The 27,968-nt window shown below is 49.3% G+C and overlaps 1 long non-coding RNA gene across 1 annotated transcript; it reads left to right on the forward strand.

Moving 5' to 3' along the window:
- LOC144773373 (uncharacterized) lies at positions 1–27,699 on the forward strand. Its single transcript, XR_013599966.1, has 4 exons — positions 1–82; positions 665–737; positions 15,693–15,756; positions 27,602–27,699. It is a non-coding gene; the product is annotated as an uncharacterized LOC144773373 (long non-coding RNA).
- Positions 27,700–27,968: the final 269 nt, after the last annotated feature.

A 27,968-nucleotide genomic window follows, 5' to 3' on the forward strand; every position in this document is an offset into this window, starting at 1 on the left:
GGAAGAAGTTCCCAGCAAAGCAGACAAATAATTGTCTTCAAAAGCGGGCGTTTGGAAAATCTGAGAACAAGATGGAAGAAAGGTTCGGTAAGGGTGCTGGTAGCACCGCCTTACAAAGTCTGTGGAGTCATTTCCCATATGGAATAGCACTTCTTCTAGTGCCACTTTTTGTTAGTATAGCCACACTTCTCTCCTGTTGGCGAGTCCTGTCATCTTACAGGTTTCTGCAGGGGAAAAGTTTTGGGACTAGGGCAAGGGTTCTCCTTTGTGTCTCCTCCGTTGGCAAGTTAGCATTCCGCTACTCTTGCGGAGGAGACTCACATGTATATACATTCCTTTGGGCTGTCACTTACCTCCTCGTTGGAGAGACCGATATACTCAGCTCATGCAGTGGGAGGACTTTGCTTCTGGACTAAGAGGGAGTGAAGAAACACCCAACAGTATCCCTTTTTTATGGTTGAGGATTCTTACAAGCTGACATTTCATTTTATACTTGCCTATAAGGTATATAAGAAGACAGTAACAAATTGTGTGGAGGGATTAAGTGAGTACCTCTGAACTCAAGCATCCAGGTCTCATGCTGGTTCATGATTGTCGTGTTTTTAACAATTCCCTTTGTTCACCAAAATAATAAGCATTGGCACATGTTTCTATTCCTTAACAGGGGGTCAGTAGAGAGAGTGCACAGAGTTTTGGTTCTCCTGTCCCCTGTGAATCTTTTCAACTCACTCATGATGGTAGGTGTGTGGGGAGAAGGGTTACTCACTGTTTCCTGCATTTAGCATGTCTTATCAGTATAGGAGTTGATCATTCCCTCTCACTGTGTTCCCATTACAGTATGCAGGTTTTGGGGACATGCATGCACACCTGCGCATCCCCGGTACTGGATTGATTGGTTTTCTTTAGAGGTATCTCAATGTGTCTCAAACAAAAGTCTGAACCCCTTGTTATTTGTATTATCGTTTCTCTGTACCCTTTGAGCATATTACTAGTCTCTCTCTTCATTTACAGTTCTCCTTCCCTGCAGTTCCCTACCTTTCCTTCCCCCGCTTGACCATCCCAAGAGTCTGCGCTTTGATAGCAATTCAGAGGTAGGGCTGTATAGAGGTGGACCCCTCAGAGCATCAGAACGACCCTGAGGATAGACCCAACCAGGACAATACTTTTGATGATGTATGGCTGAGAAACAGAATTAAGGGTTGTTTTGTTTTCTTTCCTGCATTACGTATATTGTATGAAAGCACAGGTTTTAGCACACAAAGAATTCTGTGGTGCTTGGGGAAGGCTTATCTGCTGCACTCACTCCTCTGGTGACTGAGATAAAAGGTGTACTTAGCATGACACTTCTGCTGGAGGCCCATTAATTTGCTGACTGGGCTACTGTAGAGGAGGAAATGGCTGAATCCTGCCAAAGTAAATTAGGCATTGATAAGCATGTATCTTTACATTTTGACACATCCTTATTCTTTTTTAATTCTTATCAGAGTTTCTTGAGTGAAAAGCATTTGTAAAATAAACCATGTTCTTTATAAATATTGAAAACAATTAATACAATTAATTCAATTATACAGTTCTGAAATACCTTCAGACGTGTTTGCATCAGTATTTTGAAATAGATTTCTATTTAATCTTTCAAATAATACTTCAGAGGCATTATAAAAAATGAAATTTTAGCTTTGCCAATGTTTGTTTAATATTGACATGACTTCTCCACTAGCAGCTTTTATGATTTATGTCCAGGGAGGGAGGAGCACCACTAGTGTGTGCAATGCCTTTGGAAAACGTGTGAGATAAAACCCTTCCTGTTGGAGTTCTTCCTCTAAAACTTCTCTCTGGGGGATGTTGAACACATCCTTCTGTGAACAACTTCCCTTTTCACTTGCAAATTTCTTCTGGGTTAGGACTTCCTCTGCTAGAGAACCAAAGTTAATATAGAACAGACCTAGATCTGGAAAATGCACCTGCTATAATAGAGGTTCTTCTCTAAACATTGCTCCAACAACAAATGATGGCCAGAATGCTGAGTAAATCAAGCATTCGCCCCCTTGCTCGCTGTACCACTGGTTTCAAGCTAGCCTGGCTGATGAGGTGTGTTACCCCAAAACCGGTCCCAGGATGTTTCTTTCCGGTCCAGGGAGGACCCAGCTTGGCAGTTAAGCCTGGCTTGTTCACATGAGGAACAGGGTCAAGACTTATTTGCATGAGTCTGGGTCCAAACTGGAGTGACTTAGTGACCAAAAGAACAATGGATTTAACCCAGATCTCTTGACTGGGGGGGTACGGTGGGGGGGTTTGTTGCCACAGTACTTTTCACCCAAAGTGGAATGGGCATGCCCGGAAATGGGTTCCTTGCTCGCTGTGCCACTGGATTCGTGCTAGCCTGGTTGATGAGGGGTGTTACTCCGAAACCGGTCCCAGGATGTGTGTTTCCAGTCCCGGGAGGTCCCGCTTGGCAGTTCGGGCTGTCGGGCTGCACTGTTCCCATGAGGAACAGGATCAAGACTGATTTGCATATGGCTGGGTCCAAACTGGAGTGGTGTAGCGAGCAAAAGAATGATGGATTTAACCCAGGTCTCTTGAGTGGGGGTGATTGTTTGATTCATTCAGGATTCCGTTAATCATTTGTTGCTGCAGCACTTCTCCAAAACTTGGACATTTGGTTAGTTGTCAACTGGAGAGAGTCAAACGGTACCTAAAAATAACCAAAGAAAGTAGCCTTGAGTTTACAAATTTGAATTAGGATTTATTTGGAAAAACAAAGTTCCATGTGGGAATATCAACAGAAGAGAAATTCAACTCTATGCTGACTATTAAGAACAGAACCACGCCAGAAGGGAGCCAAGTATAAGTGCAATCAGAATGTAGTCCACCAATCCAAGAACCAAGCAAGAATCAAACAGCACCATAGAAGTCTGGACCAAAGTAGAAGAGAAACAGGAAAAGATTATCTTCAGAAACCATCCTAAGCAGAACAAGAATCAGTAGGAACAGAATCAATCCAAAGAAACCCAATGTAAAACAAAACTAAAAACAAATCATGGAAATAGGGACACAGTCATTACTACACAAAATGGAATTCTGCACCCACATAATGTTCGCATGGAAATATAAGTAGGTCAATCTGCCAAAATTTAGAGATGAAAAAACGTCAAGAAAATACTGTGAAAAATTTCACAAACTTGTGAATTTTTACGCTCTACTCACTTTTGCATAAACCTTATGACATTTGCGAAACGTCATGTTGCAAAAGGTAAACGTGCACAGAATTCTCTACACACATTTGCCATTGTGTGTAGAAAAACTCTGATAAAGGCATCCTTGCACAGAGAAGGTCTCAATGTACGTTCATCTTAGCTCGCTAAGGAAAACTTTGCTCATGCAAACTACATTTTGTGAGTAGCTTGAATAGGGAACTTCGCACCATTTTCCAGAGTAAAAAAGTTTGCACAACACACCCATATTTACCACACGGTCCAGAAGATATCACACACAGCTATTACGTTCCTCTTATGATCAAAAGTTAGTTTATTTAGACATAGGAGTACCCATGTTCAGAAAGGTTGCACAGGAACAGGCTGTACATCAGGTACGTAACATGTCATATGGGTGCCTACATTCAGATATATGTGTGAGGCAATGGTAAGTGCTGAGCAAGACAAACACTGACCTGAACACAGGTTGTGAGGTCCTTCCTAAATTGAGGCAGTGATGGCGATGGCCTGAGGTGGAGAGGCAGGGTGTTCCAGGTCTTTTCTGCGAGTTAGGAGAAGGATCTTCAACTGGCTGTGGTCTTGCGGATATGTGGGACGGTAGCCAGGGACAGTTGGGCGGAACAGAGGACTCGGGTGGGTATGTGGAATGCGAGGCGATGATTGAGGTACGCAGGTCCCATGTTATGTAGAGCTTTGTAGGTGTGTGTGAGGAGCTTGAAGTTTATTATTTTGTTGACTGGGAGCCAGTGGAGGTCTCTTAGATGGCTGGTGATGTGGGTGCAGCTGGGAATGTTGAGGATGAGTCTGGTGGCAACGTTTGGGGTGTTCTGCAGTTTCTTGGAGTTTCTGGGTGAAGCCGGCATACAGTGCATTGCCATAGTCAATTTTGCTGCTGACGAGTGCGTGGGTGACTATCATTCTGGATTTGGTGGGATCCATTTGAAGAACTTCTTGAGCAGGCTTAGCCTGTGGAAGCAGTATGACGTGATGGCCTTGATCTGGTGGCTCATGGTAAGCGAGGAGTCCAGGATGATGCAGAGGCTCCACATGTGGTCTGTGGGTGTGGGGTAGATTCCAAGTGCTGGGGGCCTCTAGGAGTCATCCCGGGCAGAGGGGGTGGAGCCCATGATGAGGATTTCGGTCTTCTCCGAGTTGAGCTTGAGGCAGCTGTTCTTCATCCAGACAGCAACAGCCTTCATCCAATTGTGAAAGTTGTCTATGTCTATACCCCATGTCTCATAATTTATAAAACAACATGGTGCATTATCTGGCTTCAAGATCAACCTCACAAAATCGGAGCTAATGAGAGTGAGGCTGCCTACAGCTGAGAGAGAGAGAGATACTAGTGACACAAACCCTGTTTCGAGGAGATAAGGATAAGATCAAGTATGCAGTAATTTATGTTATCTGCAAAATAGAGAGGGCATCCTTATGAGTTTGGACGTGTGGGAACGGGGCCACACAGCACCGTCCGCTCCCACACCGCCAAACTACTGCTACATGCCTGCCTGATAACAAGTTGTAATCCAGGCGGTCAGTCCTGCAGCAGCTGGCCCACTGTGCTGCCTTTCATAGGCTCATATGAAGGCCTTAGAAAGGCAGTGCCGTAGGTTAGTCACAGCGCATCCCAGCACGGCATTGACTGTAAAGTCCATGCTGTGCTGGACCTGGGGGTGCAAAAAGACAGGGGATCACACCATGTGGCCCCTGCATGCACCCCCTCGCATCGAGGCACCAGGGTGGCCTGTAGGGCCATGTAAGTTTCCTCTCCACCACCCTTTTCATTGTGGGCTTACCGGCATGAAAAGGAGGGCAGTGAGGAAACTCATAATATGCTTAGCAGTGCCGCAGCAGCCCCAACAAGCATATTGTAGTCTCAGGCCACCACCAGGAATCGAGGATCCCTGGTGGTTGCAGCTGTTCTCTGGAAGTCCGACCGCCGGACTTGTAATACAGTGATCGGACCGCTGGTGCGCCGGTCTCTGACTGCCACTGCACCTCCTTCACAAGTTTGGCGGACCCATGGACTGCCAAACTCAAAATCAATCCCAGAATCCCTAGCAGCAAACTGTGCAAAACTATTCAACACAGTCATCACTGAATTGAAAAGATGGCAGAATATTTACATCTCTTGGTTTGGTCGAGTAGCTGCTGGTAAAATGAATGTCTTGCCCAGACGGCTATATTTCTTCCAAGCCTTACTAAGCTTCGATTATTGTAATGATCTCGTTATGAAATAGAAAGACACTGGGATGCAGTTGTGACAGGCCTGGCGCCATGGGTTATACCATGGATGGCCAAATCTGACAGACCCACAGTTTGTTATGCATCTGAAATCCTGAGACCCAATGTAGAGACATGGGCTATGCGTTCTGAAAGGTGAGATTTGATGTCATTTCTGTCTGCATGCACTCCAAATCCAAGACTTACACAAGTAGTGTTCAAGAGGGCTTGGGCAGTTGGGAGGATGGAGGGTGTCGGATTCTCAAAGACCTCTTTGATAACGGGGAAGTAAAAACATTTGAGCAATGTGAAAAGGACTTTAAGATGAAAGAAACTGACCACATGCACTATTTGCAGTTGCGCCACTAGGTTCTCTAGGAGAATCTCCACCCAGCTAATAGAATTTCAGACCCTGGAAGCTTTTTCCTGCCTATGCATCACTAACAGGACTCGTATCCAAAATGGATTCTGTACTGACAGCTAGAGACCCCATAGGACAGTGGCCCTATGTGAAGAGATGGTCATATGCACTGCAGCATGAGATCCCAATAAGAAATTGGCAGAAACTGTGCTTGGACAAAACATCAATGTGTAAAAATTTACAAAACAGAGAATCCCTCTCCAAACATGTTACACTTACGCACATAACACCTATGAGGATAAACGGGATGCACCCACACAGGGCCGGTCCTAGGATTTGCGAGGCCCTGGGCTAAAAGGGACCGTGCGAGGCCCCCTCTAATTTAGATAAGTGGCCCCTTGCAAGGAGACCATTCAGAGACACTGTGGGGGGCCCATTGTCCATCATTTTTGCGCTCCCACAGTTTTAACTTTTACTTCACAAGCATTTCTCACACCTTCAGTCCGATAGGTGTGAGAATTGATTGTGGTCTAAAAGTTAAAACTATGGGGGCGCCAAAATGCTGGACAATGGGCCCCCCACAGTGTCTATGAATGGTCTCCTTGCAATTGAGGGAGCGTCTCCCTCCCCTATGCCTCCAGACAGACACCATCCGTGAGAGGCCCGGGGAGGGGGCCCCTCCAATGGACCTTAATTGCAAGGCGACACCTTTTTTTGAAATAGATCGCCAGGGAAACAAAAGGACGCATCACCAGTGCGTGGCCCCATGCTGGTGGGCTGAGTGCGAGGCCCTGTGCAGACGCCCCCGCTGCCCATGCCTAGCGCCGGCCCTGCACCCACACACACCAGGCTGTGCCAGAAGGAAGTGACATGCAAGAGAGGGGTGACACGCAAAAGCGTCTACGGCCTCTTCTGTAATACCAAAGTGAGCCTGGGGGGTTGCAAAGCGGGTGCATACACCCGTTGCGCCCCAATGGGCACTCTATGTAATACAGCCCCAGATTGGTTACTTCCACCAGAAAAGTCAAGTGGCTTAGGGAAAGATATGGGGTGTTTCACCCAAAAACAGGAATGCTGTGAAGTGGCTCCTTTATCTGCACGTAGAACTTTACAGATGTTCAGTAAGTGAAGACTTTTATGGCACAAAAGTTTGGGGTCTGAGAAGGGTGCAAATAAATGTTCCTGAGAAACCAAGAAAAAATAATATAGGGCCCGATTCACAGAACTAACTTAAGACAAAATTCTAAACTTACTACTTTTGGAATTCACAGAAGTTAGGATTTTGTCTTAAGTTTGTCTTAAGACAGACTTAAGACAGACTTAAGACAAAATCCTAACTTAAGTCTGTCTTAAGTCTGTTTTAAGTCTGTTTTAAGACAAACTTAAGACAAAATCCTAACTTCTGTGAATACCAAAAGTAGTAAGTTTAGGATATTTTCTTAAGTTAATTCTGTGAAACGGGCCCATAGAACTTGTCCTAAAATATGAAAATAGCTAGCATCTTTAAGCACCACCCAAAAATCCAGATAACCAACAACAACAAAAATGCAGCAACAGGGTCTGGTTTAGAAAGAAGCATCCTTCTAGGCGTATTGAAAAGCAATAGTAGGTCCCTTTATTCCCTCCTCGAGATAAATTAACTCCAAGAACAAAACCCAGTCTATTTTTCAATAAAAGTGGCGCAGAACTTAAAAGGGCTTTTTTGTTCTGCCATTCCCCAAACAGGAGCCCTATTGTGTGCTGGGAATCGTGGAATTTCGGCCACTGCTTCCGTGCAAACTTGCCATTAAGTTTGGGTTGACGAGCGTCCCTTGCACGCAACAGACAGCTCTTGTTTTGTGGCCTTCTCAAGCCCAATGTTTTCTAAAAGGAAGCTGCTCTTCAGGGCTGTTCCAGCACAGAGAAAGTTACTTACCTGTGGCAGTAGTTTTTACATTTTGGAAATATTTTTACATTAACAATCTGTTTTAATTTTAGTTAGATGTCTGTCGATAAGAACGCAGCATGTGTGCTGTTTGTTAGTTTAGCTTTTATAAAGTTGCCTGCCCTATGGAAGACGTTTCAAGCTCCTTGTCAGTTTCAGAAAGATGCTGTAGACGATCAGCGCTGTTATAGGTTGTTGACTAAAATATAAAAAGTTATTTTATGTCAAGTGCTCTGCATTCCACGCCGTTGTGATCCATTGTTTCTTTTTATCTCCTTTTGCACCATAGCCCCCTCAAATACTTCAACACACTAGTCACCATTAATCACAACATTCACTGAGATGGTTGCGTGAGAAGCCCGTAGAACCTGTATTGCCGTTAAAAGCGTGTTTCAAAGGCACTTGAGGCTGGATTGCTCCGATCCCTTTGCTAAGACCCAGCGCTTTAAATAGAGGGTGGGAACGAACCGCAGCTGCTGTGGAAATCTTCTGAGCTGCAGCTTGGGCGCTTCCTGCAGGGCACAGGCTTGGTGCTGCGAATCTGAATCCGGCAGCAGCTCTTCTTGGTGTCGGCCGCCCTCCGGTGGTCATCTGTGGAAACTACTATTCAGAAAATAATGTAGGCAGTTTATTTACTATTTTATCTCCAGTATTCTGGGGAAAGTACATGTTATAAAACGGGGTTGAAGACCTGCTGAGTTGAGGAGTTGCAGGTACTTGATGACCTAAGCCCCTCCACGCTGGCGCAGAACAAGGAAGCCACTAACGCATGGGAGACGCTCCTGGGCAGGCAATTGAATGAAATAGAACGGGCAAAAATGTGGAGCTCAGCGACAACAAACAAAGTCACCCCACAACTAGCGCAAACAAAGTACTGGCTACTCCATAGGGCCTACTGGACGCCATCCAAGCTCCACAAGGTCGGCATCGCAGAATCAAGCAAATGCTGGAACTGCCAGAAAGAAGAAGGCACCCTCGAACACCTCATTTTCACCTGCGTGAAAGTCAAGAGGTTCTGGACACAGATCAACACCTTCTTGAACGATATGCTAAAAACCGACCTAACAATCAGCTTCGTGAGCCTGGCGACAGAACACCTAACCGCGAACCTAAAAAGTAGAGAAGAGAGACAACTCCTAGACCTACTCCTCACAGCAGCCCCTAAAATAATCCTAACGAACTGGAAGAACACAGCCAAAGCGAACTTTAAAACATGGATTAATTGGGTCACTTTCCTGAGAGGAGCAGACAACATCACAGGCAACTTCTCGAAAGAACACAACGCCAAACTACACATGTGGCGCCCACTCGATGACCACCTGAGGAAACCCCAGTATACCCCCCCCCTCTCTCCCCCCTCTTTCTCTTTTTCTCTTCCTCCCCTTCTTGTAATTGAGGGGAAACAAACGATAAGAGCGCGCATCCACAAATGGACTGTTATAGAAAAAACCACTATCGTACGCTCCACCTATATATATATATATTTTTGTACGTTTTTTTATATGCCAATAAAAGTCTTTTAAATAAAACGGGGTTGAAGGGTAGTAATTTAGCCTCTTAGCATAATCACAACAACTCTGCCCGAGAGCAGAGCCGAATGTGAATACCTACAGAAATGCACTTCCGTAGCTCACTGGGGGACTCATTTATGAGGACCTCTTGTTCTTCGGGTCTTAGGTCCCAGCCGTGAAGAACTGTAAAATGTAAATCATGCGTGATCAGCCAGCACCTGATTGGCTAGGGGGACCTGGTATATATATCAAACAAAGTTGGGGAGGGTCTAAGGGGAACAGATATTTAAAGACCAAGTAAACAGAGAAAAACCCCTTAATTCACAATGTAACTATATAAACTAGGGAGTAGTTTATATCGAAAGCCTATGGCAAAAAACTCCCTTCTAACTTTCAACAGCCATCACCCTAAGTCCCTCCGAGAGAACCTACCTTTGGGACAATTTTTAAGAGTACGTAGAAATTGTTCAGAAAAGTCAGATTTCAATTTTTATGCCAAAGACCTTGCTCTCAAACTACGTGAGCGTAACTATCCTAGTCGAATGATTAGAAGAGCACACAAACGTGCGGCCAACAACAACCGAGATGCCCTATTGGGTCCTCCAGTTGAAAAACCACCTTTGGACAGACTGACTTGTGTCACCACTTTTAGCACACTGTCCAATAAAGTGCAGAAATCAGTACGCAAGAATTGGAAAATTTTGAACACGGCTGGATCAAATAGCTCCATTCCTTTATTCTCTTTTAAAAGAGCATCCAGTCTTAGATACTGCTTGGTTCATACTAGACCTAGACAAGAGAGGAAGGAACCCATTAACACTCTATGGAACTTGCCTGCTGTACAGGGACACTACCCTTGTGGTTCTTGTACGGTCTGTCCTCAGACCAAAAAGACTTTGACCATAGATATTGGGACCTCTAGACCATGGGTCCTCAGGAACCACACGAATTGTAACTGTGACAAAGTCATCTATCTCATTACATGTCCCTGCTCTCTACGTTACGTAGGAATGACTACGAGAAAAGTTAAGATGAGAATAAGTGAGCACAAGAGCACCATTAGGTGCAACAAACAGGCTACACGACTGACCAATCATTTCTTACAGCAGAAACATAAAGCTGACGAAATGAGTTGGACTGTTTTGGAACAGCCTTTTGTGCCCCAGCACATCAAGGATGTAACAAGGTTTCTTTTCCTGAAAGAACAAAAATGGATTTTTAAACTGCGAACTGACACTGAGGGGTTGAACGATGAAATTCCATGGGTGACCCTTTAGACTCCATTATTATGCTTGGCTCCAGACATAACACAAATGGTACAGCTGTTGAACGTGGGTGCTTGAACTATAGCAATACTAGTGGACCACCTAAGACTTTTGTCTTGTACGGAGATTCCCCTTTTCTTCACTGCATAAATACTGATACTTCCTAATACTATAGGGCAAATTAGCCACAGTGGCGGTTCGTCCATTGGGGGTGTTGGGGCGTTGCCCCACTAGCCATGGACGACCGCTGCATAAATACATTCCAATTTAATTACCGAGTCATGATAATTATTGAGCCTTGAGGTCGCCGTCGGTCGGAGTCACTAACTATTGTGACGTCATCGCGGAGGGTGTGTGGGGGGCGGGCCTGTGGCAGTGAGTGGCAGCCGGAAGGCTGGGCTAGCAGATAGCAGCAGAGCAGCGTGGCAGGGAGGGCAGGGGGCAGCAGAAGTGTGTGCGCATTTAGGACAAGTCATTTTTTTGACTTGCCCACGCATGCGCACACACACAGTAGCCCCTTCCCTCCTCCTCCTCTCCTTGCACTCACACAGGCAGAGACCCGGGGGAGCCGGGTCTCATTATGGGCAGTATTATCCCTGCTCCATGAACTCCGTGATTGGCCGGCGCTGCTTCCCTTGCGTTGCGTAGGGGAGGGAAGCTGCCTGCTGGCTGCTTCCTGCAGCAGGAACAAGCGTCGCGGACCCACCAGAGCGGAGGTGGTTTCCTAGATTCCTAGCCCTCAGGCTCAGGTACGTTTACTCTTATAATTTTTAATGCTGATAATTTTGTATTCGGTTCACGACCCCCCCCTCGAGCATTTCGGCCGCCGCTGCCTTTAGTTCAAATATGCTCAACTCGCGCGCCTTTCGATCCCGAACCTCCTGCGGCTCAGCTGGTGCTCACACTGAATGAAGATCGTGTACGCACGGCAATTGCTGTTTGCTGTAGTTCGGTATTAATCTGACATTAGTTAACAAGGTGAAATCTTTGCCCAGAGTGGTGCCTGGTGGGACTAAACAGGTTGGGGAGTTTGGGGGCGAAGAGCAGGGTCTGATCTGCAACGCATTTGCCCTGCAGACGAGAACGGGCTGGCATACACTACAGGCCCGGGTGTTTGCTGTGGAGGTGTGGGAGAGCACAGGTTTTGAAGTGTGAGGGGCCTGGAGGAAAGAGGGTGGGGGGCTGCCCAGGAAAGCGTGTGCCCTGCAGGTGAGAAAGGCCTGGGCTGGGACATCTTGCAGGCCCGGTGTTTGCCGTGGGTATGTGGGATTGCACAGGCTTGGAGGGAAGGTGAGGGCCTGCTTTGGAAAGCAGTGCGCTGCAGGGGAGAGTGGGCTGGCACTCCCTGCAGGCCCGGGTGTTTGCTGCGGAGATGTGGGAGAGCACAGGCTTGGAGTGTGCTGAGTGATGTGTTTTGTAAAGCCTCTGCTAGAGCAAACGGAAGCGTAGGAGTGACATCAGTCGTGAAACCATTTTTTTAATGTATTTGTTTTTACCAAGCTCTATGGCAGCCACGGGACGGTGCACGGAAAGGGGAGAAGGTTGCAAGAAATTAGAAACAATAAGCGGACCACTAGGCGTACGTTTTCCAAAATGTGTGAATCTTTAGGTGTTTCCAGAATGTTCTGAGGTCACTGTGTACTGGTCTTAGAAGTGATTAGTCAAAGTGCTGGGTGACAGCAGGATCGTGGCGGGGGCTGGTCTGATGGATGCAGGGCTGATGCAGCATTTCATCCTCTCGCTGCCAGGGAATGTGCAGCATTGAAGAGTGTACTGGTGTTAGTGTTTACTCGTGTTAGAAGTGATTAGTCGAAGCGCTGGGTGACAGCAGGATAGTAGCGTGGGCTGGTCTGATGGAGGATGCAGGGCTGATGCTCGCATACGTTCATTCGTTATGCATACGCCTCACCAGCTTCAAATTCCACCAGCCGCCACTGATTAGCCATCTATGCCTATACAAATTGCAGTTTGGGTTACAACTTCTATAAGGTTACCTACGACTCCTTGTATATCTTGTTTGGGGTTAGCGTCTACACTACTCTACTAATGCTGCTGCTATTTTTGTGATAATCATCCATTGATGGTTAAACCAGTGGTTTTCATCAAGGTATGATTTTGCACGTTTTCACGCGCAGCCTGACGTAATCTGCATGTGTTGGTACTTTGAATACGACCATGTACAATGTTTATAACTATATTTTACGTGGATCGTATGTAAGTCAGCTGCCGTTGCCTTTTAGAATATCTTCGTGCATTTCATAAACGCGCGCATGACGTTTTATTTTAGCGCTCTGGTTTATTCATTGTATATCCCTTTTTGGCTAGCGTTATAGCGTTAACCTTTATTAATTCTCATTCAAAGACTGTGATCTGATTCGGTAATTTTCCATCGGCCGCATCTTTGGTAATTAGGTACAAACACACAGACGCTACGGGACGCATTCTATCTCCGGTAGGGCGCTATGCCATTGGCCCACTGGCTTTCCATGATTGACCTATCAGATCAATCGGGGTTTCTCTGGTTTGATTCCCTTTCTGGTCCGCATTCGTATATAATAGGGTAACCAGGATGAGGGTTTGAATTGAGGCAGATATAGAGCACACGCAGGATACGTCCATCTGCCGTAATTGGAAATAAAAAGGTGCCATTGCATGTTGCCATTTACCCATTAGGTCTTAGTCAGTGGCGGTTCGTCCATTGGGGGCGTTGGGGCGTTGCCCCACTAGCCGTGGACGACCGCTGCATAAATACATACCAATTTAATTACCGAGTCATGATAATTATTGAGCCTTGAGGTCGCCGTCGGTCGGAGTCACTAACTATAGTGACGTCATCGCGGAAGGGTGTGTGGGGGGCGGGCCTGCGGCAGTGAGTGGCAGCCGGCAGGCTGGGCTAGCAGATAGCAGCAGAGCAGCGTGGCAGGGAGGGCAGGGGCAGCAGAAGTGTGTGCGCATTTAGGACAAGTCATTTTTTGACTTGCCCACGCATGCGCACACACTCACTAGCCCCTTCCCTCCTCCTCCTCTCCTTGCACTCACACAGGCAGAGACCCGGGGGAGCCGGGTTTCATTATGGGCAGTATTTGCCCTGCTCCATAAACTCCGTGATTGGCCGTCGCTGCTTCCCTTGCGTTGCGTAGGGGAGGGAAGCTGCCTGCTGGCTGCTTCCTGCAGCAGGAACAAGCGTCGCGGACCCACCAGAACAGGCCAGAGCGGAGGTGGTTTCCTAGATTCCTAGCCCTCAGGCTCAGGTACGTTTACGTTTATAATTTTTAATGCTGGTAATTTTGTATTCGGGTCGCGACCCCCCCCCCCCCCCCCCCCCCCCCCCCCCCCCCCCCCACCCTCGAGCATTTCGGCCGCCGTTGCCTTTAGTTCAAATATGCTCAACTTGCGCGCCTTTCGATCCCGAACCTCCTGCGGCTCAGCTGGTGCTCACACTGAATGAAGATCGTGTATGCACGGCAATTGCTGTTTGCTGTAGTTCGGTACTAATCTGACATTAGTTAACGAGGTGAAATCTTTGCCCAGAGTGGTGCCTGTTGGGACTAAACAGGTTGGGGAGTTTGGGGGCAAAGAGGAGGGTCTGATCTGCAACGCATGTGTTCTTCAGACGAGAACTGGCTGGCATACACTACAGGCCCGGGTGTTTGCTGTGGAGGTGTGGGAGAGCACAGGTTTTGAAGTGTGAGGGGCCTGGAGGAAAGAGGGTGGGGGGCTGCCCAGGAAAGCGTGTGCCCTGCAGGTGAGAAAGGCCTGGGCTGGGACATCTTGCAGGCCCGGTGTTTGCCGTGGGTATGTGGGATTGCACTGGCTTGGAGGGAAGGTGAGGGCCTGCTTTGGAAAGCAGTGCGCTGCAGGGGAGAGTGGGCTGGCACTCCCTGCAGGCCCGGGTGTTTGCTGTGGAGATGTGGGAGAGCACAGGCTTGGAGTGTGCTGAGTGATGTGTTTTGTAAAGCCTCTGCCAGAGCAAATGGAAGCGTAGGAGTGACATCAGTCGTGAAACCATTTTTTTAATGTATTTGTTTTTACCAAGCTCTATGGCAGCCATGGGACGGTGCATGGAAAGGGGAGAAGGTTGCAAGAAATTAGAAACAGTAAGCGGACCACTAGGCGTACGTTTTCCAAAATGTGTGAATCTTTAGGTGTTTCCAGAATGTTCTGAGGTCACTGTGTACTGGTGTTATAAGTGATTAGTCAAAGTGCTGGGTGACAGCAGGCTCGTAGCGGGGGCTGGTCTGATGGATGCAGGGCTGATGCAGCATTTCATCCTCTCGCTGCCAGGGAATGTGCAGCATTGAAGTGTGTACTGGTGTTAGTGTTTACTCGTTTTAGAAGTGATTAGTCGAAGCGCTGGGTGACCGCAGGATCGTAGCATGGGCTGGTCTGATGGAGGATGCAGGTCTGATGCTCGCATACGTTCATTCGTTATGCATACGCCACACCAGCTTCAAATTCCACCAGCCGCCACTGGTCTTAGTGATTGACCCATTGATCTAACCTTCTAAACTGGGTATACGTACAAAGACTCCTTTGGTTCCCCTTCTGGTCCGCACTAGTATAAAACAGCGTGATTTAGAGGAGGAAATGAAACGGGGATGAGATAGTTCATTTCCGTCTTCTATTGGCTTATACCACTGCCTCTGTAACACCGTGTTGTTTTCTTCTGTTTCACGCACAGTGATTGGCTGTCATAATAATTTTCTCCATGGTCCTCCAGTTAATACTAGCATCTTATTGGTCAATGTCGTATATATCTATTCCCTCCCTGTTCTAGTCGGTACCTCCCCCTCGGCTTAGGATCAGCCTAGAGGTACCGACGGACAGGTGAGGACGCCATGCAGGGACAGCTCTATGCCCTTGAGCCATTCTTTACCTCTGACTCACTAAGGCATTTTGGCGATAAGGATGTATGACGACTTGAACACAGCTTTAACATTGGACTAAGTTTTATATTTCATCTTTGGGACACTACTTGGTCCAATTCATAAAGAGCTTCTCTCTTTATACTTACAAATGATATATCATCCACAAGAATTGTTGAGTTCTCTTAATCTTTTGGCGGCCTGTGTAGGTGCTGTCTCCAATATGCTCAAATTTGTTACCTAGGTTTTTAGCAGTTTTGTCTGCAAGTGAAATGTGACTATGGACATGACCTAAAGTAGGTATCCATTGATCTTTTATTTTCACATATAGAGCGGGGCCTCCATCCCTGAGCAGTGGCCGGGTGAGGTGAGGCTTTCTCCCAAACCAATTTTGGGTGGGTACACATTACACCTTTCTAGCAGCTATTATCTTGATACAATTACCTTTTGGATATATATGTGGTGAAATATTAAAGTTTGGTTGTCCGTTTTCTACCTTTATGTTGTTTTTGTGTGTATTCTCTTTTCAGGAAAGAATCCTTTGACATATGAAGCACACATCCCCCTTGTGGTATACCTATGTGTGGTAGGATGTATGTTATCAACTTTTTTATATATATATACACCTTATTGCAGTAGTGATTGAGAGGTCCTGAAGAAAGCTTAGTAGGTTAATATCCCCTACAATAGCTGAAACATGTTGACCAACTAAAATCCTCAAAAGACAGTTATATTTTCGAACTGCCTCACCACACTTAGTTTTAATATTGACACCATGACTTCTCCCTAATAAATATATTCCTTATGTCATGGTAGCCAATTTTAGATTTCACTTTTTTCACAGATTATAATTATCTCACTGCAATTAACAGCCCACACCTTTACATATGTTTGTTTTCTTGGTATGATCCATAACTGTTGGTCCTTTAGGTTTGGAGAAGCACACAATACCAATAGGTGTGTCACTCCTCAACCGGATCACATTTGATTCTATCCCAGATGATGATGTTCTGCCATTTGGGTGGGCTGATGGGATTCATTTTCTCTTTGTTTTACACACACTCTCTGGTAGACACAGACTCCCTCTCTGCATTTGCCCACTTTCAGCTGTAAGAGACCAGTGACAGTTTTGTTTTGTATAGTTATAGAGTGACCTGGTGCCACGCTCCTTCAGGGACTGGGCATCTGTGCATTATCTCCACCAGCTACATAAGACAGCTCCAGTTAGAGTGTTTAAAGTGCGCATGTCAGGATGGCCGACGCAAGACAGTCGGCCAAAGTGACATGTGCACTTTAAAATGAAGTGCACACTATTCCTTCATGCTGCTGCCCCGCCCTCAGACTTTTCAGTTACCAGCACAAAAAATAAAATGGTGATAAATCAGTTTTATTACCATTTTCTTTTTCATGTTTCCTGCACTCCAGCCGAGGGGCGACACTCCTCCGCTCTCATGGAGGCATTGTCGCTGCAAATTGAGACAGTGGATTTTGAAGGCCATGAAATGTGATGCACGAAAGAAAGTTGCACTTTTATTTAACACTTTGGACCACACAGCGCAACACATTTTCAATAAGTTAACAGAGGAAGGGCTCCAGTTGGACAATATGGAATCTGGGATAATATCAGGAAGCATTTGCAAGGTCACAGAAGCAATTTTCTAATGCGCCAAGCCTTTTATTGGTGAAACATATTTTTTTCAGGAGAAAACAGAGCAGTGAGGAGTCAGCGGAAGAATATATTGATGCACTTCGAGTATTTGCAGCTTCATGCTATTTTGAGAATCACGTTGACATGCACATTAGTGAGCAATTTGTAATCCAATTATTTTTTGAGGAAAATACAAGAACATCTTCTGAGCTGCAAAAATCATTTGGTACATGGTATTGAGAAATCTTTAGTATTAACAAAAAATAATGGCTACAGATTCTATGTCAGGACCAGAGCCGAGGATTAGGCATAACTTTCCTCGTTTATTTAATCCAGCAGCCATTTGAAAGCAAGTAACAAATAAGAGAAAAAAACGACATCTCCCCAGTTGTTTTCTCCATTTGTTTTGCCGTCCATTTGTGCTTGTAGTTTCTGTGCCGTGGTAACGTTTCTCTTCCTGTTTTCCCCATTTGTTTTGCCCTCCATTTGTGCTTGTATTTCTGTGCCGTGGTATCGTTTCTCTTCCTGTTTTCCCCATTTGTTTTGCCCTCCATTTGTGCTTGTTTCATTGTAAATTATTGTAATCTCTGTGCCGTGCTTACGGTTTCCTTCCTGTTTGCCCGCCTACCTCGCCGCCCTCCGCTCTCCCTCCCCGCTTCCCGCCACCGCCATTTGCCCCGCCCCTTTTCTCTTCTGTACCCTCCCCACTCCCGCCTCCCAGCTGCTCCGCCCACCCGCGCACTTGGCCTTATATGGCGACCGTGCGACGCAGGTGAGTGTGACCCACTTGTGGGACACCCCCGCGCCGCACGGCCACCAGCTGCTGCGTGCGTCCCATTGCCTTGCCTAACTGCCTCGCCGCCGGCCTCGCTGCCGCCCTGGTCTCTCCCCAGTTGTTTTCTCCATTTGTTTTGCCCTCCATTTGTGCTTGTAGTTTCTGTGCCGTGGTAACGTTTCTCTTCCTGTTTTCCCCATTTGTTTTGCCCTCCATTTGTGCTTGTATTTCTGTGCCGTGGTAACGTTTCTCTTCCTGTTTTCCCCATTTGTTTTGCCCTCCATTTGTGCTTGTTTCATTGTAAATTATTGTAATCTCTGTGCCGTGCTTACGGTTTCCTTCCTGTTTGCCCGCCTACCTCGCCGCCCTCCGCTCTCCCTCCCCGCTTCCCGCCACCGCCATTTGCCCCGCCCCTTTTCTCTTCTGTACCCTCCCCGCTCCCGCCTCCCAGCTGCTCCGCCCACCCGCGCACTTGGCCTTATATGGCGACCGTGCGACGCAGGTGAGTGTGACCCACTTGTGGGACACCCCCGCGCCGCACTGCCACCAGCTGCTGCGTGCGTCCCATTGCCTTGCCTAACTGCCTCGCCGCCGGCCTCGCTGCCGCCCTGGTCTCCCCCCAGTTGTTTTCTCCATTTGTTTTGCCCTCCATTTGTGCTTGTAGTTTCTGTGCCGTGGTAACGTTTCTCTTCCTGTTTTCCCCATTTGTTTTGCCCTCCATTTGTGCTTGTATTTCTGTGCCGTGGTAACGTTTCTCTTCCTGTTTTCCCCATTTGTTTTGCCCTCCATTTGTGCTTGTTTCATTGTAAATTATTGTAATCTCTGTGCCGTGCTTACGGTTTCCTTCCTGTTTGCCCGCCTACCTCGCCGCCCTCCGCTCTCCCTCCCCGCTTCCCGCCACCGCCATTTGCCCCGCCCCTTTTCTCTTCTGTACCCTCCCCGCTCCCGCCTCCCAGCGGCTCCGCCCACCCGCGCACTTGGCCTTATATGGCGACCGTGCGACGCAGGTGAGTGTGACCCACTTGTGGGACACCCCCGCGCCGCACGGCCACCAGCTGCTGCGTGCGTCCCATTGCCTTGCCTAACTGCCTCGCCGCCGCCCTGGTCTCTCCCCAGTTGTTTTCTCCATTTGTTTTGCCCTCCATTTGTGCTTGTAGTTTCTGTGCCGTGGTAACGTTTCTCTTCCTGTTTTCCCCATTTGTTTTGCCCTCCATTTGTGCTTGTTTCATTGTAAATTATTGTAATCTCTGTGCCGTGCTTACGGTTTCCTTCCTGTTTGCCCGCCTACCTCGCCGCCCTCCGCTCTCCCTCCCCGCTTCCCGCCACCGCCATTTGCCCCGCCCCTTTTCTCTTCTGTACCCTCCCTGCTCCCGCCTCCCAGCTGCTCCGCCCACCCGCGCACTTCGCCTTATATGGCGACCGTGCGAACGCGCAGCGGCCACGCGCAGCGGGTGCGCCGATTGTGCGCCGAAGGCGCGCCAAAGGTAAGCCCGTCTGCGCCCGTCCGCGCCCAGTGCCAGGACCCCTGGCCCCCGAGGACCCCGACCGATCCGCCTGACGTACTCCACCGCCACCCTCACCGCACTCAACACCGGCCGACTCCCAGATTGCCACCAAGCCACACCACGATGCACCCACGGACCCTTCAGCTGCCACGCCTGCAAATTCACCTGCATCCGGACCTGCCTCGCACCAGCACCCGCCAAGTCGACCTCCAGCAGCACCCACCTCAAGTGCATCCTGCTCAACACCCGCTCCGTCCACAGGCACGCCATCGAACTCTGGAACCTCCTAGACACCACAGCCCCAGACGTTGCCTTCCTCACTGAGACCTGGATGAACGCCTCTTCAGCTCCCGACATCGCCATCGCTATCCCAGAGGGCTACAAGATCGTCCGGAGGGACCGCAACGCCAACCAGATGGGAGGAGGCATCGCCATCATCCACAAGAACACCATCCGTCTCACGACCAGCACCGACAACTCCCTGACCACTGCGGAACACCTGCATTTCCAGATCCACACCGACCCAAACACCACCCTCAGAGGCACCCTGATCTACCGACCCCCGGGACCACGCACACAATTCAGCGAGGACATCGCCGACTTCGTCAGCCCGCATGCCCTACCCTCCGCTGACTACATCCTCCTGGGGGACCTCAACTTCCACCTGGAGAACAACAACGACCGCAACACCAGCACCCTGCTCGACAACCTCGCCAATCTTGGACTCAAGCAGCTGGTGTCCACCCCCACCCACCTCGCCGGACACACACTCGACGCAGTCTTCTCTTCCAGCACAGACATCGACTTCAGCCACGCCACAGAGCTTCAATGGACGGACCACAGCTGCGTCCACTTCACCTTCAAGAGAACGAAGACCCACCACCACCAGCAACAGGCCGCCCGCAGAAGCTGGAACAAGATCACAGCAGACCAGCTCGCCACCTCCCTGAGCCAGCACCCTCCTGCCAGCTCAGCGAACCCCAGCCAGGCCGCCGACAACCTCACGAAGTGGATCAGCATCTGCGCGGACGAGCTCGCCCCGCTGAGGACCCCGCCCAACAGACCCGGCAGCAAGAAAGCCCCGTGGTTCACCGACGAACTCAAGAGCTCCAAGAAGAACTGCCGAGCCCTCGAGAAAGTCTGGAGAAGGGAACCCACACCGGACAACAGGACCACCTTCAAGCTGGCCACCCGGAAGCACCACCAGCTGATCCGCGCCGCCAAGAAAACTGCATTCAAGGACCGGCTGGACAACAACGCACACAACTGCAAAGAACTCTTCAACATCGTGAAAGAGCTATCCAACCCCAGCGCAGGAAACAACGACATCACCCCATCGCAAGACCTCTGCAACTCCCTCGCCTCATACTTCCACAACAAGATCGCGGACATACACAACAGCTTCAACAACCAACCAACGCACACCAAGACCGAACAACCACCCCCCACCACCACCCTCCACGCCTGGACCCCGATCAGCACCGAAGACACCATCCGCACGATGAACTCCATCCACTCCGGATCACCGACCGAGCCCTGCCCTCACCACGTCTTCAACAAGGCCGACGCTGTCATTGCACCCCACCTGCGAGACATCATCAACACATCCTTCGACACCGCCACCTTCCCTGAGAGCTGGAAGCACGCCGAACTCAGCGCTATACTCAAGAAACCCTCAGCGGACCCCACCGAACTCAAGAATTACCGCCCCATCTCGCTCCTACCGTTTCCAGCCAAAGTCATCGAGAAGACCGTCAACAAGCAGATGGCCGCCTTCCTCGAGACAAATGGATCCCTCGACCCCTCACAGTCCGGCTTCCGAGCCAATCACAGCACCGAGACCGCCCTCATAGCCGCCACCGATGACATCCGAGCCCTGATGGACAACGGAGAAACAGTGGCCCTCATCCTCCTAGACCTCTCCGCGGCATTCGACACTGTCTGCCACCGCACCCTAGTACAGCGCCTCAGCAACGTCGGAATCCAGGACAAGGCGCTGGAATGGATCATCTCCTTCCTCGACGGAAGAACACAGAGAGTCCGCCTACCACCGTACAAGTCAGAGGCCACCGAAGTCATCTGCGGCGTCCCCCAAGGATCCTCACTGAGCCCCACCCTCTTCAACGTCTACATGAGCCCCCTCGCGGCCATCGCACGCCAACACAACCTCAGCATAATCTCCTACGCCGACGACACCCAGCTGATCCTCTCCCTGACCAACGACCCCGCCGCCGCCAGAGCCTACCTGCACGAAGGGATGAAAGAGGTAGCCGAGTGGATGACGACCAGCCGCCTGAAACTGAACTCGGACAAGACGGAGGTCCTCATCCTGGGCTCTTCACCCTCCGCCTGGGACGACTCCTGGTGGCCCCCCGCCCTGGGCACCGCACCCAAACCGACAGACCATGCACGCAACCTGGGCTTCATCCTGGACTCCTCCCTCTCCATGACCAGGCAAGTCAACAACATCTCCTCGGCGTGCTTCAACATCCTACGCATGCTACGGAAGATCTTCTGGTGGATCCCCACCGAGACCAGGAAGACCGTCACCCAGGCCCTCGTCACTAGCCGACTGGACTACGGCAACGCCCTCTACGCCGGTACCACCGCCAAGCTCCAGAAGAGACTCCAGCGGATCCAGAACGCCTCAGCCAGACTCATCCTCGACATCCCACGAACCAGCCACATCTCCGGACATCTGAGAGACCTTCACTGGCTCCCCGTCAACAAAAGAATCACCTTCCGCCTCCTCACCCATGCTCACAAAGCCCTACACGACCAAGGCCCAAGCTACCTCAACAGCCGAATCAACTTCTACGCTCCCAAACGCCACCTCCGATCAGCCAACCACGCCCTCGCCGCCGTCCCCCGCATCCGAAGAGCGACTACAGGAGGAAGGTCCTTCTCCTACCTGGCCGCCAAGACCTGGAACTCCCTCCCGACCGACCTGCGCCTGACCCAAGACCATCTCTCCTTCAGGAAGAAGCTGAAGACCTGGCTGTTCGAGCAGTAGCGGCACCCCCCCTCCCCCAGCGCCTTGAGACCCTACGGGTATGTAGTGCGCTCTATAAATGTCATTGATTGATTGATTGATTGATGCCTCAGGAGATGAAATACAGTCCAACAGCTAATCAGCACTAAATAGTCTCTACTAATTCCCCCGAGGACGCTCTATCTCACTCTTTCTTCGCTACTCCAGCAGCAACGAGATAAGTGTTTTCTGCTCCTCAATTTTTACTGGATTTCACGCGCTAATTGCCTTTTTTCCTTGAAACAGTTTTCTGATTGTGGATGCACTTAATCGCGTTGGGTTTTTTTCAGCGCGGGAACGCTTGTTGTCCCTTCGTGGCCGCTGATTCTCCCTGGCTCTGAGGTGCGATGTGGCGTTGTGACGGCAAGGGGAGACGCAACCTAATCCCGACGTGCACCTGCGCCGCAGGTGCTTCATTTCACCGCGATTCTGGCTTTGGTGAAGGCGCATACAGGTGAGTGCTAACACGGGGGAAGGTCGGCCTAAAAGAGCATTACTGGTTCAGCCGTAAGCGGGGAATTCCCCCGTGGTACAGAGCCCCTGCCTGAGCGAGACACCCGTTTCGGGTAGGATGCTGTATTTGTAACCTTTCAGGGACCGGTCCAGGCAGTCTCATTAACCCAATAAACATAAGGGGGGTGGTCCCAGGCCTTGTGCAGCTATATTTCTTGCTGATTGCCTATTACTAGGTAGGGATTCCCTGTTCCTTGATTTCCACATGTCTTTCTCAGAGGACTACTCTGACTCCAATATGGAGGGATATGATGACTATTATGAGGAAGAGGAAATAACCTACCTCCCTATTGACAATCACTTTTGTCAGGTGATGGGCTTGTCCACCTTTAAAGCGGTGTCCATGCGGCTCTGTAGAGGAAAATTGAGCAGCTGCAGGCGCAGTGCCTACGACCCCTCGAACAGAGGGAAAACCTGTCAGGGCCCATGGCCTAGTTACCTCCAGGGCAGCTATCAACGGCAGATGATGTTACGAAGGCTAAACGCAAACTGGAAGGTCCATCCGAGGTGGACATGGATGCCTTCACATGCCTCAAGAAGGCATTCATAGACACCCAGCCCGCGCCTATCCCTAAAGACCGCTTGATTCTCCAGGAGCTCAGAACTTAGTATTCAGTTCCCTCAGACATAAAATGGCAATGGGAACCTAGTAGACCCTGGAGACCACCTGGCTCCGCTTCAGCGACCCAATCAGAGTTTCCCACGGAGCCCCATGGTCCGACATCTGACATGCTAGAACCAGAGGGTTTCCTACACCCTAGGTCGGCCGAATGGACCTCAGCCCCTAAGGCGGCGCCTTACATAGCGGCCCAACTGCGTAATCCCCTAGATAAGGAGGTAAGAAGCTGCCTGAAGGCAGATTACCCTAGACCTGCCTTGAAGAGGAAGGTGGCCCTTACGCCTGAAGTAGATGCTAAAATGACTTCCATCCTGGCCAAGTTTGTAAGGGACCCGAAGAAAGGCACTGATCACTATTGGCGATTGTGCCAAGATGCAATTTTGGACATCACTGGCCCATTATCAAAAATCCTTGACATGGCCGAAGACGCGAAAGCGTCGGGGACACTAATCCCTTCAGATGTGTTCTCTAATTGGGAGTAGAGGGTGTTTGTTTTCCTAGGGAACTCTAATTGTGCAACCTCTACGGAGAGATGGAGGTCACTGTTGATAAAGATCGACCCGAAGTTAGGCGATCTTTCCACTTATGAAGCTGGCCCCCACAGCGGAGGGTAACCTTTTCGGGGACCCTTTCGTTAAAGAGTTGGGCAAGTTTGTAAGCACATTGAATTCTTTGGACAAAGCCCAGTCTTCGACCAAGAAGATTTTTAGTTCTCATGTTTTTACCAGAGCCGGTCGTGGCAGGGGGCGCTCGACTGGCCACACCTTTCATCAAGCCTCCGCCAGAGGTGGAGATTCCGGCAGAGAGCAGTGGCAGGATCCAGCCAAATTTGGGAATTTCTACCCGAGAACCTATCCAAGTAAGAGAGGTAGCAGAGGAGGGGGCAACGGGTCCATTATCTCTCAACAAAGTGAGTGTTCATTATCAAGACAGGGTCTCAGTAGAGGGCAGACTGGCGTTTTCACAAGCTTGGAGGTCTCTGACATCTGACACATGAGTACTGCAAACGATCAATGGGTTACATATAGAGTTTTACAATTGCCCCATTCAAACAGCCTGCCCTAATCCGTTATGCTTTCCTGAAGATCACATGAAACTGATAGACGAGGAGATTGCCAGCCTATTAAAGAAAGGGGCCATGCTGTTTTCTGCGTATCACCCTCAGGGCTTGCTTGGCAACTTGTTTTTAGTGGAAAAAAGGGATGGGGGTACCGTCTGGTCATAAACCTCAGCAATTTCAACGAATGGGTGGTCTATCGCCACTTCAAAATGGAAGGAGTTCATCTCCTCAGAGATCTTGTACAGATTCAGGATTGGATGGTCCACCTGGACCTTCGCGACACATACCTCACGATCCGTATCTTCCCGCCACATCGTCACTTCCTCCAGTTTCAGTGGCAGGATCAGGTTTTCAAGTTCGCATCCCTCCCTTTCGGGCTATCCTCCGCTCCTTGGTGCTTTACCAAGATGATGAAACCAGTGATCGAGCACCTTTGTTCTCTGGGGTTCAGATTGACTGGTTACTTGGACGACATTTTGATCATGAATCAATGTCCGCATCATCTAATTTCTCAGTTGCAACTAGACCTTCTGGAATCCCTTGGTTTCCTGATCAACGTCCCGAAATCGGCTCTTATCTCGACCTAACAGATCCAGTTTCTGGGCTTTATGGTGGACCCTGTGAACTTCTTAAAAAAGGAGCGGGACCCTTTGGAGCCCAAAGGACTCAGATTCAAGCAGAAACTCGAGAAGGAACGCCCTTTGAGAGTAATTAAAAACGACCTACCTCTAAAGTCCTATGAGACTATGACTGAAGAAGTGCGTCCCCACAGTGTGACTCAGTTTTTTAATGCTCTTATGAAACGGCACAAGGCAGTAACGCCTCACACTATTGACCGTTGGGTTTGTTAGGCTATGCAAGAGGCAGGGATTGATACAGTGGCGGTTCGTCCATTGGGGGCGTTGCCCCACTAGCCATGGACGACCGCTGCATAAATACATTCCAATTTAATTACCGAGTCATGATAATTATTGAGCCTTGAGGTCGCCGTCGGTCGGAGTCACTAACTATAGTGACGTCATCGCGGAGGGTGTGTGGGGGGCGGGCCTGTGGCAGTGAGTGGCAGCCGGAAGGCTGGGCTAGCAGATAGCAGCAGAGCAGCGTGACAGGGAGGGCAGGGGGCAGCAGAAGTGTGTGCGCATTTAGGACAAGTCATTTTATTGACTTGCCCACGCATGCGCACACACACAGTAGCCCCTTCCCTCCTCCTCCTCTCCTTGCACTCACACAGGCAGAGACCCGGGGGAGCCGGGTCTCATTATGGGCAGTATTAGCCCTGCTCCATGAACTCCGTGATTAGCCGGCGCTGCTTCCCTTGCGTTGCGTAGGGGAGGGAAGCTGCCTGCTGGCTGCTTCCTGCAGCAGGAACAAGCGTCGCGGACCCACCAGAACAGGCCAGAGCGGAGGTGGTTTCCTAGATTCCTAGCCCTCAGGCACGTTTACTTTTATAATTTTTAATGCTGATCATTTTGTATTCGGGTCGCGACCCCCCCCCAAGCATTTCGGCTGCCGCTGCCTTTAGTTCAAATATGCTCAACTCGCGCGCCTTTCGATCCCGAACCTCCTGCGGCTCAGCTGGTGCTCACACTGAATGAAGATCGTGTACGCACGGCAATTGCTGTTTGCTGTAGTTTGGTATTAATCTGACATTAGTTAACAAGGTGAAATCTTTGCCCAGAGTGGTGCCTGGTGGGACTAAACAGGTTGGGGAGTTTGGGGGCAAAGAGCAGGGTCTGATCTTCAACGCATGTGCCCTGCAGACGAGAACTGGCTGGCATACACTACAGGCCCGGGTGTTTGCTGTGGAGGTGTGGGAGAGCACAGGTTTTGAAGTGTGAGGGGCCTGGAGGAAAGAGGGTGGGGGGCTGCCCAGGAAAGCGTGTGCCCTGCAGGTGAGAAAGGCCTGGGCTGGGACATCTTGCAGGCCCGGTGTTTGCCGTGGGTATGTGGGATTGCACAGGCTTGGAGGGAAGGTGAGGGCCTGCTTTGGAAAGCAGTGCGCTGCAGGGGAGAGTGGGCTGGCACTCCCTGCAGGCCTGGGTGTTTGCTGCGGAGATGTGGGAGAGCACAGGCTTGGAGTGTGCTGAGTGATGTGTTTTGTAAAGCCTCTGCCAGAGCAAACGGAAGCGTAGGAGTGACATCAGTCGTGAAACCATTTTTTTAATGTATTTGTTTTTACCAAGCTCTATGGCAGCCACGGGACGGTGCACAGAAAGGGGAGAAGGTTGCAAGAAATTAGAAACAGTAAGCGGACCACTAGGCGTACGTTTTCCAAAATGTGTGAATCTTTAGGTGTTTCCAGAATGTTCTGAGGTCACTGTGTACTGGTGTTAGAAGTGATTAGTCAAAGTGCTGGGTGACAGCAGGCTCGTAGCAGGGGCTGGTCTGATGGATGCAGGGCTGATGCAGCATTTCATCCTCTCGCTGCCAGGGAATGTGCAGCATTGAAGTGTGTACTGGTGTTAGTGTTTACTCGTGTTAGAAGTGATTAGTCGAAGCGCTGGGTGACAGCAGGATCGTAGCGTGGGCTGGTCTGATGGAGGATGCAGGGCTAATGCTCGCATACGTTCATTCGTTATGCATACGCCTCACCAGCTTCAAATTCCACCAGCCGCCACTGGATTGATACATCCAGATTTGGCGACCTCCGGCGAGGCACCATGGCCTCGAAAGCGTTTACACTTAGAGCTCATTTGGAAGATACCCTGAAAGCGGCGGATTGGTCGTCTGACTCCATCTTTAAGAGGTTCTACTTTAGTCAGAAATCTGGCTTCACTAGTGGTGGATAAGCTTTGAACTTGCCTAATCCTCGCCTCCGGTCCTGACATAGAATGAAAAATGTCCTAGCTATCGCAAAGGAAAGTTGCAATTCTATTAAGGACTCAGAGGCGAGGATTAGCCCACCCTAGTTGGTAACTACAGTCAGAAGGTGACCTTCGTTTTCTCTGTAAGTAATCTGTTTTCCTGTAAGGAATGTAATGTTAAGTGGTTGTATTTTCTATGGACATATTAAAGTTTGCGGCTAGTTATTTGAAGGTTTGTTATCTAATTGATTCTTCCTGGGGTAAAATTGTCTGTTCTATTCCCAGGTTCGGATTCAGGCAAACATTTCCGGCTGCGTTCGCACGAAGAAAGGGGAAGATAGAGCGTCCTCAGGGGAAGGAGTGAGACTATTTAATGCTGATTGGCTGTTGGACTGTAGTTCATCCCCTGAGGCATCATGGGAGATGTCGTTTTTTCTCCTATTTGTTATCTGCTTTCAAATGGCTGCTGAATGAAATAAGAAAGAAAGCTATGCCTAATCCTTGCCTCCGAGTCCTTAATAGAATTGAAACTTTCTGATAGCTAGGAAATTTTTCATTCTGCTTCATCAGAGTTGTTTTATGCATCCATAGGTCCTAATGACAGTAATACAAATGTATGTGCTCTAAATGTCAAAAGCAGAGGTTTTGCAAA

This window comes from Lissotriton helveticus, chromosome 1_1 (genome assembly GCF_964261635.1).
Source record: "Lissotriton helveticus chromosome 1_1, aLisHel1.1, whole genome shotgun sequence".
Lineage (NCBI taxonomy): Eukaryota > Metazoa > Chordata > Amphibia > Caudata > Salamandridae > Lissotriton > Lissotriton helveticus.